Source organism: Rhododendron vialii, chromosome 9a (assembly GCF_030253575.1).
Source record: "Rhododendron vialii isolate Sample 1 chromosome 9a, ASM3025357v1".
NCBI classification, from domain to species: Eukaryota; Viridiplantae; Streptophyta; class Magnoliopsida; order Ericales; family Ericaceae; genus Rhododendron; species Rhododendron vialii.
This window is the reverse complement of record NC_080565.1, coordinates 32,331,306-32,344,168: the sequence shown is the minus strand read 5'-3', so window position 1 is coordinate 32,344,168 and position 12,863 is coordinate 32,331,306. Positions and strand designations below refer to the sequence as shown.

The following is a 12,863-nucleotide window of genomic DNA, read 5'->3' as shown; positions in this document are numbered from 1 at the left end:
TTAGTATGTTGTAATATCCACTGTCTTACATAATATGCTACTCCCTCTGTCTCAATTTTTTTGTACACTTTGACTTTTAATTGTTCCAAAATGTTGTATATTTTTAAAGACTAATGGATCAAAAGCTACACAATACCCCTTTTACACCTTACTATTTGAGTTAAAGTAATCATTTTCCAAAAGTTGGAGGGTAACTTTTGGAACATCGAGCTTTTATAGGTGTAATGATTATGTTCCTTGAAACGTTTTATTCTAAATTGGTTAAACAAATGGGGATGGAGGGAGTAACAATGTGCTACAGAATGATAATGATCATCGTTTAAGCATAATAGATACCTAAGTTGAGTATTAACTTCCTTGTATATTCACAAACACTGGTTTTAACTGTACTTGCAGAGCTCCAAGGGATGGATGTTAGGCCCTACACGATCAGTTATGCAGAACTAAAGGATGCAACAGAAGATTTTAATCCTGCAAACAAACTTGGGGAGGGAGGCTTTGGACCCGTTTTTAAGGTAAACATCCTTCTAATAAAAGACAGGTTGTCCTGGAACAACTTCATATTGCTTTTATGAAATAGCACCCATCAACGGACTCTCTTGAATATTGCCACTTCACCTCTGCTTTTCCCTTTTGTATTCATTATGGATGGCAGCAGTAAGCTTGTACCATCACATTTTTGCATTGTTTTTCGTTAAAATAAGACCATGGAAAATACAAACGTTGTTGTTCTAGATTACTTGCTTAGAATTGCGATTTATTGGTCCATACCATTTTTGCTTTTCATCAGATCAGAAACCATGGTCGAGACTACACAATATTTCTCAAATTTTTAAAATTTTCATATTCTCTAGGGAACACTTAATGATGGGAGGGTTATTGCTGTCAAGCAACTGTCTGTGACCTCCCGCCAAGGAAAGGATCAATTTGTTGCAGAGATTGCTACAACATCTGCTGTTCAACACCGAAATCTTGTGAAATTGTACGGATGCTGCATTGAGGGGAACAAACGACTAATTGTTTATGAGTATCATGAAAACAAGAGTCTTGATCAAGCATTGTTTGGTACAGGACATCACCTTTACTGTCAATGCAAATTGTAGATCTTGAATATGGTGAATAAGTGAAACGTTTAACTGTTTGGCATTTGTTAATCAGGGAAGACAAGTTTGTTTCTTAACTGGCCCATCCGCTTTGATATATGCTTGGGTGTAGCAAGGGGTCTAGCTTATCTTCACGTGGAATCTCGGCTTCGCATTGTACACAGGGATGTTAAGGCTAGCAATATTCTTCTTGACTCTGACCTCAACCCCAAAGTTTCTGATTTTGGTTTGGCCAAACTTTTTGATGACAAAAAGACCCACATCAGTACCCGTGTTGCAGGGACATTGTAAGATTCTCCACAGTCAATCTCCATGTATTCTTTCAGTGTTATTGGTTTCGATATTCTATTTTGGTACTGTTTATAGCTGAAGTATTAACTTACATGTGAAAAAATTTCAATGGTTACTAATGCAGTGGGTATCTTGCACCTGAGTATGCTATGCTTGGGCAACTTACAGAAAAGGCCGATGTGTTTGGCTTTGGTGTTGTAGCTTTGGAGATTATCAGTGGAAGGCCAAATACTAACTCGAGCTTGGAAGAAGAAAAGATCTATCTTCTTAAATGGGTATGTTTCACTTTCTTTTAGGCACTCATTAGTTGTTGATCCTTCGAAAAGTTCCAAATAGCTGCATATTCGGTTGTAGGCACAGTTTGTTTTGCCTGTGGTTACTGATTCGGCTACATCTTTTTATAATTCTTTTATTTTTATAATTCTTTAAAAAGAAGGAAGGGTTATTCTATCTTGGAAACTTTAGGATGTTTGCTTGAGCATCATTAGAAATAAGATAAGTTGTTCAAATACTACACAAAGAAACTTATAAGTTCCCTGTATCTCTGAAATTGAATTCTAGTATTCTTGGTGTTAAAACGTGCATCAATGGCAATGAATATCTGATCCACTCATCCTCTCATCCAGCCCAGAATGGGTGCTTCTCACTCTGGTTACATGATTCTATGACATTCCTTTCTTCCCTCTTTAGGCCTGGCATGTGCATGAAAACAACCGTGAAGTTGAGCTAGTGGGTGCTAGATTGTTAGAATTTGACGAGGAAGAAGTAAAAAGAGTTATACGAGTAGCTCTTTTGTGTACCCAGACATCCCCACAGCAACGCCCCTCCATGCCGCGTGTAGTGGCGATGCTTTCAGGAGACATTGAAGTTAGTGCAGTTACTTCATGACCTGGATATTTTACTGACTAGAACTTCAACACAACTAGTTTTATGAATACGGATACTCCAAGTGCAGAAAACGAACATAGCCAATTCTGTTCATCAACGAGTCGGATACTACAAGTGCAACGAACATAGCCAATTCTGTTCAACAACGAGTGCAAGCATGGCAGCGAATCCGAGGTTAGAGATTTTCAACGTAATAAATGGGTTTTTATTTGGGATTTTTTGAAAAAAAAAATTCATTTTTGTAGTATGATTGATATTTGTGAAATTTTGCAACACCTTTAATTTCACATGGATTATGACTTTATGTGAATAATTATAATGCTCATTAAATTGGAATGTGTTTATTCAGAAAGGATGTGTAACATGGGGTGCCTACTAGGGGCATCGCCCTTCCCAATTAATTGATGTCTACTGGAGGTATGGTTCTATGCAAAAAGGTGCCCTAGTAAGAGGCATGATTTTTCCTAATTAATTGTTTTCAAAAGACGTGATTTTTTTTAATATGTGTCTAATAAAGACGTGGCTTTTCACGAAAGGGTGTCTGTAAGTATGTAAATAGATCCTTTGTACAGTCATTCAACCTATCAAAAACTTCATATTGAGTTCTTCTCTCCACACACACTCTCTGTATTTTAGGCTTACTAATATTCTGCACTACTACAAAATGGTATAAAGATCACGGTCCAAAAATTAAAAAGATCTCACTTTTTGTAAAACCATAATAAAATGTTATGGACTATAGTTTTAATCTCAATTATACGAAAAAACTGAGATGGAAAGATTTTTAATCTCAGTAATCTAAAAAGTGAGATTGTAACTTAAAGAATAGATCTCATTCTCAAAAAACTGAGATTATATATGAAAGAATATATCTCGTTTCGAATAAAACTGAGATGAAAAGATTTTTTAATCTCAATAATCTAAAAGTGAGATTATAACTTAAAGAATAAATCTCGTTTTTGAAAAACTGAGATTGTATATGAAAGAATATATCTCATTTCGAAAAAACTGAGATAAAAAGAACCTTTAATCTCAATCATCTAGAAACTGAGATCATAAGTTAGAGAATACATTACTTTTTTTCGGACTTGAGATGAAAGCTCTTATATAGGAAAAGTTGAAAGTCGTTTACCCCTTAATCGACTCCGCACGCAATACCCGTAAATAAATCTCACTCTCAACCATTCTACAAAAAAAATATTTCGTCAAAAAATGGGGTACTTTCGGCGATGAAAATATATTTCATCACCAAATGAGTACCTTTTGGTGACAAAATTTATGAAAGTTGCATTTCGTCGCCAAATGTATTTCGAATATAACTCTATGCTCAAAACTTCATTAATTGAGATAATTCAAATTGGGTTTGAACAATAACACAAAGGACTACAACTTTCATGTTTATCCAAATTTCTAATTTTAATATTTAAAGGGTCAAAATGATGTTCGAAATATATTTTAATGTTAAACGCATATGTTATATATTAAACATTTCAATTATATATTGAAAAGTGTGTGTGGTGTAGTTGGTTGAAGCTTCTATGTAAAACTCAAGAGACTTAGGTTCAAAACTCACCAGGATAAATAAAGTGCGCGACTACGCCAAATATCACTTTTACCAACGGTATTATTACCGACGGTAAAAAAACTGCCATTAAAAGCTATTTTTACCGGCATTAGTAAAACCGCCGGGAATAACTACCTAAAACGGCGGTTTTTTTAAAAATGCCGTTTTTACAAACTTTTACCGGCGGTTTTTTAAAATACCGCCGGAAATAATAGAATATACGGTTTTTTTAATACCGGCGGTTTATTACCGCCGTTTATAATAATACCGACCCATATAATATAAATATTATTATTTATCCTACATGACACAATATGCGAGTCAGCCCAGTTGGTAGCACGCGCGCTATAGGATCCGGAGGCTCCGGGTTCGATTCCTGGGAAAGCAAAAAAAATTAACCACCGATTTTATTGCCGGCGGTATTATTACCGGCGGTTTTCTAATGCCGCTTTTGTTTTTCCGACAATTGTTTTCCCGGCGGTTTATTTCCGGCGGTTTTTGAACTATTACCGGCGGTTTTGAGTATTACCGGCGGTTTTGGGACTATTAACGGCAGTCTTCTCATGCCGCTAATACTAAAATTTGGCGTAATTGGGATTTTTTCCCTTAGGAAAATGCCACATTTAATCTCGGTTTTTTCAAAAACTGAGATTATTACTCTCCAAACAACTACGGTTTTATAATGAAATTGAGATGTTAAGCTATAAAAGGTCACGGTTTTGTCATTTTTAATCACAATTTTTATGTTTTTAGTCACAGTTTTAATGAGTTTTAATCACGGTTTTTATCCTGTGGTTAAAAGATGGGGACTTTTAGTTACACCTTGATAGACCACAGTTTTGAATGCGAGATTAAAAGTGAAAGATCACACCAAATGACCGATGTCTTTATCTATTTTTGTAGTAGTGCTGGTATTTTGAAGAAATAGAATATTCGTTCTTGTTTCCTTTACGTTTGCTTAGTAGATACTATATCTATGATCTCCGTTATGCAATTGCAAACAAAAAGAACTCTGAGTTCGAACTTCGTTGTGACCATGCATGTATTTCCATATCTCAAATTAAAACAAAATTTTTACAACTACTGCATAGGAAAAGGCCAAGTTGTATCAATTTCAACTAATTTCTACTTCAATTCGAGAACGTGATTCAATTTAGTTTTTGTATTTTAAAACTAGGAAATCGAAAGAGTTTCGATTTTTGTAAAGCAGTTGGAAAAAGTTAAAGGGTACGTATAGAATCTGATTTTCTCCTTCAGCTTGATTATGAACTGTCCATTAATATCGATTCAAGAGCTATTAGAGTAATTTTTTATACTCCAAATAAACCCACGGGTCTCTCGGCTATCAAGAGTTTACGAGCTTGCATGTGAGCAAAATATCATAGACGCATAGTTCAAGTCATCTTATTAGGATGAGCTGTATCTAAGTACGCTTCGTTTAATAGCACGCCTTGACTTATAACAAACATGTGTACTTGTTTGACATGTAGAACTTGAGTTAATTCTGGGCCAGTCCTAATATTGGATTCCATAGCCCACAAAGTCTTATGGGGTAAAAGTGCAATGCTCATTAAGTCTTGTGGGTGTAATTTTATTTCTTTACCCCACTTTAAATAGCAACAAATGAACACAGCCCATTATTTAGGGTTTCAAATGAATGCAACCCCCCCCCCCCAGTCAGCCCCGCCACCATTGGCTACTCCTCCGCCGGTCTCAGCCACACCACCGACCACTCCTCCGCGGGTCTTAGCTCCACCGTCAGCTACTCCTCCCCCGGTTGTTCCACCCCCGCCGCCTCCATGGACGTCAATGCCTCCGCTGCCACCTCCGTCTGCCGCCTCCATGGACGTTGATGCCTTCGTCGCCTCCGTTTGGAACTGCAATCGCCGTTCTTACAATTAACAGTGTTAATTTTAAATTTGGACAGAATTTAACACTGTTAATTATAAATTTAGACAAAATTTGACACTGTTAATCGTGGTTGTAATTAACACTATTAATTGTAAATTTGGACAAAATTTAAGACTGTTAATTATAAATTTAGACAGAATTTAACACTGTTAATCATGGCGGTGGTGGTGGTGGCATGGTGGTGGTGGCGATGGAGTGGTGGTATATGAGGTTATATAGGCCAACTATTAATTAACACTGTTAATTGTGGTGTAAATTTATATAAAAATTAGCACCATTAATTTAGAAAGGAATTAACACTGTTAATTTAGATAAAAATTAACACTATTAATTGTGGCGGCAGCGGCAGCGGCAACGACATGGTGGTGGTGATTGTGGTGGCGATGGTGGTGGCGACGTGGTGGTGATGGTGATAGTGTTGGTGGATGGTGGAGTGGTGGTGGTAGTGGTGCCGGTGGCGGTGTTGGGGTGGTGGTAGTGTAGGAAGTTGTATGGGTTGACTGTTAATTAGACAAAAATTAACACTGTTAATTGTGGTGGTGGTGGTGGTGGCAACGGCGTGGTGGCGATGTGGTGGTGGTGGCGACATGGTGGTGGTGTGGCGGTGTGGGTGGTGGTGGTGGCGGTGGTGTTGGTGGCATGGTAGCGACATGGTGGCGTGGTGGCGATGTAGTGGTGGTGATGGTGGTAGCAATGTGGTGGTGGTGGTGGTGGTGGTAGCGCCGTGGTGGTGGCGGCGGCAGTGGTGGGGTGGAGTGGTGGCGGCATGGTGGTGGCGGCAGCGTGGTAGTGGCTGGATCGTCTATCTCCAATCTTTTTTTTTACGAGGGGTATTTTTGTCAACAAAATAATGAATAGGACTTACTGGGCTATAGGCTCTTTGGGTAGGACCTAGTAGGCTATTCTTTACCCAGACAAGACCGGCCAAGAAGTTCCCCTTAGAACTTCAAGTTCTTAGGATTGAAAGTAGAGGTGGCAATTTAGATCCAGTATTGTGGTTTCTCATCCAAACCCATCCATTTATAATTAGCTCAAACCCACCCATATTTAAATATGGGTTGTAATTGGGCCAACTTAATAAAACTACTGATTTTATGGGTTTAGATGGGTTGGATATGGATTGGAACTAAAAGATCCACTTGCCATTATTTTTAATTTGCACCCACCCAACTCAACTTATTTTCACAACTAAACTCCCGTTATTTTTAATCCATAATCTCTCTCTCTCCCCCTCTTCAATCCCGTTATTTTTAATCATTGCTCTCTCTCTCTCTCTCTCTCTCTCTCTCTCTCTCTCTCTCTCTCATCTTGGATTGTGTTTTGTTGGAGAAATTAAAATTCTACGAATTGGGGGATGGTGATGTGCAGTAGTGTGCGCGGTACCGTGCTGCGCACCTCCGAACCATCGGATCGTGCATCTGACGGCGCAAATCTCATCTCAGCAATGAACGACTCTCGATCGTTAGTTGCCGATATGAGATCCGAGCCGTCAGATGCACGATCTGACGGCTCGGAAGTGCATAGCATCCGAAGTCCAAATTTCTACATGGTGAGAAGGGAGAGAGGGTTTTACTTTGGACTGTCCAACACACTTTTGGAGTGACTTATTTTTGTTTTTATTCAATTTTTTTTTGCATTTGTTAGATTTGCCTCAAACTTTTAGGACTTATAATCGAAAAAGGATAATTTTTTTCATCAAAACTCTTAGTTTTCTTATAAAAAAAAAAGAAGTAAAAAGCTGTCTTTTTTGATTTATATTTGTCCTTTTCAAAACAAAAAATATGAGTTTCAAACAAAAAAAAATTAACTTTTTCAATTTCTCTCGCCGAGACGAATCAATAAGTCACAAAAGTTTTATGCAAAATTAAACTAACAAATGCGATTTTTTTTAATAGAGAAAAAAAGTCACTCCTTACTTTTTAATCCAAACCACCCTAAACTATTTTGAAAATCAAAACTGACTTTTTTTCCGACTCGACGCATGAAATAAAATGGGAACGTCAGCCAAATGCCATATATATAAAAGGAAGGAAACGGGTTGGGTCGGGTTTGGGTATGAATTGACCCATATTTGACCCAACCCGTTTTAACACGTCTAATTTTGACCTGTATTCAACCGGCTCATATTCAACCCGCCTAAACTCGCTCATTTGCCACCTCTAATTGAAAGGCATCCTCCTTGAATTTCCTCCTTGTTCTTCTTTGGCATTAATGTTTTATTTTATAGCCTTGTTTCCAAATTAATCTTTTGCTTATATATGTAGATTTTTTTTGGGTAACCGAGGTGTCTAGGCCAACTTACGCGTACCTCGAGGGATACTAGCACAGCAACCCACCGCTATGGCCCCCACTAAAATCATGATTTGCTTCCGGGGGGAATCAAACTCTGCCATGTTGCAGCCTTGCAGACTCATATTTGCCCTCACCATTGGGGCAACCCATGGGTGGGTATATTTTGCTTCTATTAAACAACACCAAACAAGATTTTTGTTTTTGCAAACAAAAATAAAGCTTTTTTTCTTTCCAATAAATTATAGTAAGTATCACATAGAAAGTACTCCCGATTCTCTTCAGCCTTTGACAACCACAACTGAGAAAGCAATTTAGACTCCTTTGGAGATGGGAAATTTCAGCTAGTAGCCTAAAACAGCTTGGAAAGCCCTTTAGAAATAAGAAGAAATAAGTCACGAGTTCACGTTAATCTTGTTAAAAAAAAAATCAAAAAAGTCCCCTAGTTCACATTCGTTTTGCGTCTCTTATACGCGATGTAGGCCTTGAAAGATGATAAATTATTCAGTGCCGGGTGGGCACGGACCACGTGGTGCCGAGCACTCATATCGGCTATCCAAACGTGTTTTGAATGGCCAGGTCTGTTTGGGCTTGGGGGGATGTTTTGGTAATTTTACACTAAAAAAATTACCTAAACAGATTGAGCTTCGCTATATCTTGGAGATGGCTTCGCGGTAACCTGATGCACACCTGATTGATCACTCAAATTGGTTGGGGCGAATATCATTTTGTGTTTCTTTTTTATTTGGAATGAACTTAATTAGTAGTCAACTACTTGTTGATTTGTTTTTTTTTTCATCGGCAAAAAATATTTTATTAATCTTTTAAAAGACTTATAAAGATTAAACCAATTGTCGAATTTGGTAGTCAACAATGATTTTAGAAAAATGGAACAAATTTTTTTAAAGAGATGTCTTATAAAAGGAAATGAGTTGGACTTTTTAAATGGTGCAAATACTTCGTTCAAGTTTTTAAAAATAATAACTGATACCAAAGGAAAGACACAATTTGACAAGAAATTATTTATAATTTTGAATAAAAATGTAAAATGTGTACAAATAATTAAGAGCTCTTTCGGAACAGTTGAAATTCCAAATTTTGTAATTTTGAGCCACATAAATATTAGAAAAGTTGGATCAAAAAAAAAATATTAGAAAAGAGAAAAGGTTAATTTGAACAAAAATTAAATCCATTAGAAAAAGTAAAATCATTTTCAGAGCTTTATCAAAATAGTTAAATGTAACTTATTTTTTGAATAACTTGTCATTTGAAGAAAGAAATTTTACGCATTAAAAGAATGAATGCAATAGCAAAAAAGTCATACCGTTGACACCAAGGTTGTCAATACAGCACCGTACCAGCCGGTACGTACCATTGTTTCATAAAACAGGAACCTCACTACTCTAGCTAGTTTCGTTCCGATTCCAATACAGTTCGGGTAACGGCCATATCAGAAAATACCGATCCTGGATGAAGGTATAACACAGTTTTTGTTTGGATTTTGCTATGTTACAGACATATTTCCATGGCTCGTGATCCTAGGGTATTGCGGGCCCGATATATGATTTCTATTGAAAAATAGATTGTGGAGTGGAAATTTTGTTGATTCAACTTATGAATTTTGTGGACTCGTATAGACTAGCTTTAGAAGAGTTGGTAACACTTGAGAGATTTCGATCTTAGAGATCTGAGAGCTATTTTTAACTCTCCGGACTTGACCACCAAACCAACCGCAACCATGTTTGCGAATCAATTAAGAAACGATCCCACACTAAAAATCTGAATTATATATATAACCAACAGATTGGAGATCAAACAATATCCAGAAAACAAAAAGTTTACTCTTGGTTCGTAAGGAGTACCGGGCCACTACCCCCTTTTGATTTAGCAATAAAACCGATCTCCATTCCGGGTTTAACAAAAAATGTGTGAAAGCCCACAACGACCCATGCATGATCGGTGCATCTCCTATTGCGGTAATGAGTAGAAGCAAAATAAAGTAAGCAGAGCAAGAACCAAAACAGAGTACTACATCAAAAAACCATTGGAGAGAGAGAGAGAGAGTAATGCATACCCATTGCAGACTTCGGTGGCCATTGGGAGAGTGTCTTCTGAGTTTCTTTTGTTCATCCTTCCCTGGAAGTTATGTTTTTGTGAGTGAAACGTTGACCTTTGAACTTGTCCTAATTTACAGTTTAAACATTGTAACCTTCTTGTTTTAATAATCAAATTTCTTTATTTTCTGTTCAAAATAAAAATATAGTAGAGGACACTCCGGATCAGGTCCGGACTCCGTGATATAAGCTTAGGTCCGGACTTTTACTGTAAGCCGTTGGATTGTGTTTTCAATGGTCCGGATCTGCGGAAGATTTATGACTGGTCACAATTAACATTTTTCCCTAAAAAAGTTTCATTAAAATCTGGACCACTGAAAACACGATCCAACGGTTGAGTGGTGGTACGGACCTAAGCTCTGGTTAGGGCGCCTTGATAGAAATCAGACTGTCGTAGAGGATGTGTATTTATAGGTTCAACTCAACTATGGGTACCAAAGGGTTGCGTACCGATTGTGTAAGAACTCCGTGCGTAGCACGGGCATAGCACGGGTCATCGCTGGTAGCTAGCACTTCTCATGATTTATGGAATTGGTCAAATCCGATACCTAGAGTGACTCCATTTGAATTCAGATATTCTCTATATACTAGTTGTGTGCTTAAGATTATATTCCTTAATCAAACTACTATAGACGATAGCAAGTCCTGGCCTAGAAGCTTTTGGCTCAATGGCATTAGATGTGCAACTAGCTAGGTGCTAGGAGTATAGATGTCAGGAGTCCAACTTCTCTTCGGCTCTTCCAACGTGTTAATCTAATTTATTCTAACAGTGCTAACTTTCGCCAATAAAAAACGATAGCAAGTCGTGATTTTGAAAATTAAATTCTTCCATGATCACCCTGCTCATTCTCACCTTGCCAAACACCCATTCACCGTCAATTCTCCACGGAGCACAGCCCGCCCACTTCTGTTCCTCCCTTATTAAGGAATCCATCACCGCGAACCATCATCGAGCAATATGAATTGTTATGCTGGCCATTGATTATATTTAGGAGCAGTACTTTTGCTGATATTAATTCATGTTAGCTCCGATTGGATTGGAGCTAAAAAGCAAATACTATTTGTCTTGTGGGTCTGTTAAATTGTTGTTCTAGAAAATTTGGATTTTGATTGATATTACAGACCTCTCCTTTTGGAAGGTCGTACGATGCACTCTTTTATAGGTGGAGAAACCTTTTGGCATAACATAGTGAAAAGGGCGAGTGTGTTAACGCTTATGGATTCCATGAATATCACTGGTTATTGAATTCTAGTACCACATATTCACAAGAACCTGGGGAGGTGCTGTGCGACGCCGTGCATATGCGGACCGTTGATCTCGGCAATCAGCGGTCCAGATTGCACGGTGTTGTGTGCAATCTCAACCATCCAAATTTTTGTTAATAACCTGTGCATAAGCACGGAGCATCGTTAGGAGTAATTTTGTTGTAGGGAAAAGTGAGTAATTAATGCCGATAAAATAGAAAAGTAGTAATTAATTACTAATAGATGAGCCTTCTCAGTCTTTTTACGGTGCTTTGATGAATCCCAGTTTAATGGGCCTACTCCATGCCTCATGGAGAGATAGTTGATGCCTATATATAGTAGGAGTATAAAGTACTATTAAAGAAGGTGTTTTTTTTTTTTTTAGAAGCATCCCGAATTTGCCACACGTCACCTACTTATAATTGTTATCGTATTTAACTAACATATAACTCGTGCTATTCTATGCACAGGGAAAATCCAATTATCCAAATGCACCCTGTTGGTGTACATCACACAAATTTTCGCTTGATGTACATTAAACAATTAAGTAAGCTTTTGTACTTCAAATTCGGGGAAAAAATATTCAGAAAATGTGATAAGATTATGTCACATGTATCACATTGAAATTTAACTAACAATCCAATGAATTCGCGGGACTAGTCGTATCCACGTTCCTTCTCACGAAAAATCATTATGCAATAATATATAAGATATATGTGCGTGCATAAGGGTCATCATTTAGCCCGGAGGCCCGCAGCCCGCCCCGCCCATCGGGCTTTTATCCGGCCAGTGGTTTGTAATGGGCGGGCTCGGGCCTATGAATTTTTACTTGGCCCGGCCCGTAGGCCCGTCCGGGAGCCCGCCCGTGGTACCCGCCCAATAGCCTGCCCACGGGCCCACCCATTAGCCCAAAATTCCACAAAATCTTTTCTTTTTTCCCTTGCCCAAGGATACGGTCTGTTCGATAATTAACTTGAGAGTCCCTGAATTAGTCGAAACATTGTTAGTAATTAAGCAGGTCAACCTTTAACTTTGGAGAAAAGTATTTGTATACGCATATTTGTGCAAAAAAAGAAAGAAAGAGAAAAAAGAAAGAAAGATGAGTTTTCCCACAGCAGCAAGTCTAGAAGGTGAAGAAACATGCCCACTAATAAACAAAGCCATGCCTCCTATTTTCAGCTAAAGGAAATTATGTACCACTCTTTCACTTTTTCACCATGTTACTGTCTTCTTCTTTTTTTCCACCCGTTGGCACACCCGGCTTTTGGCCCGCTCATTGGCCCGCCCGGTTTTTGGCCCGCTAGCCCCGTTAATTGGGCTAACCCATGGGCCGGGCTTGGGCTTCAATTTATGATAGGTAGCCCAGCCCGCCCGTCCCGCAAAAAAGTAAAAGCCCGGTCGGCCCGGCCCCTGAGCGGGCTTGGATAGTGACTTGGCGAGCTGGGCCAGCCCGGCCCG

The 12,863-nt window shown here is 38.4% G+C and overlaps 1 protein-coding gene and 1 pseudogene across 4 annotated transcripts in view; both read left to right on the top strand.

Moving 5' to 3' along the window:
* The window catches only part of LOC131301121 (probable LRR receptor-like serine/threonine-protein kinase At1g56140), a 477,161-nt gene that overhangs the window by 193,525 nt on the left and 270,773 nt on the right, over positions 1–12,863 (top strand). The gene's annotated exons all lie outside the window — the stretch shown is intronic.
* Positions 49–2,303, top strand: LOC131301138 (probable LRR receptor-like serine/threonine-protein kinase At1g56140; annotated as a pseudogene).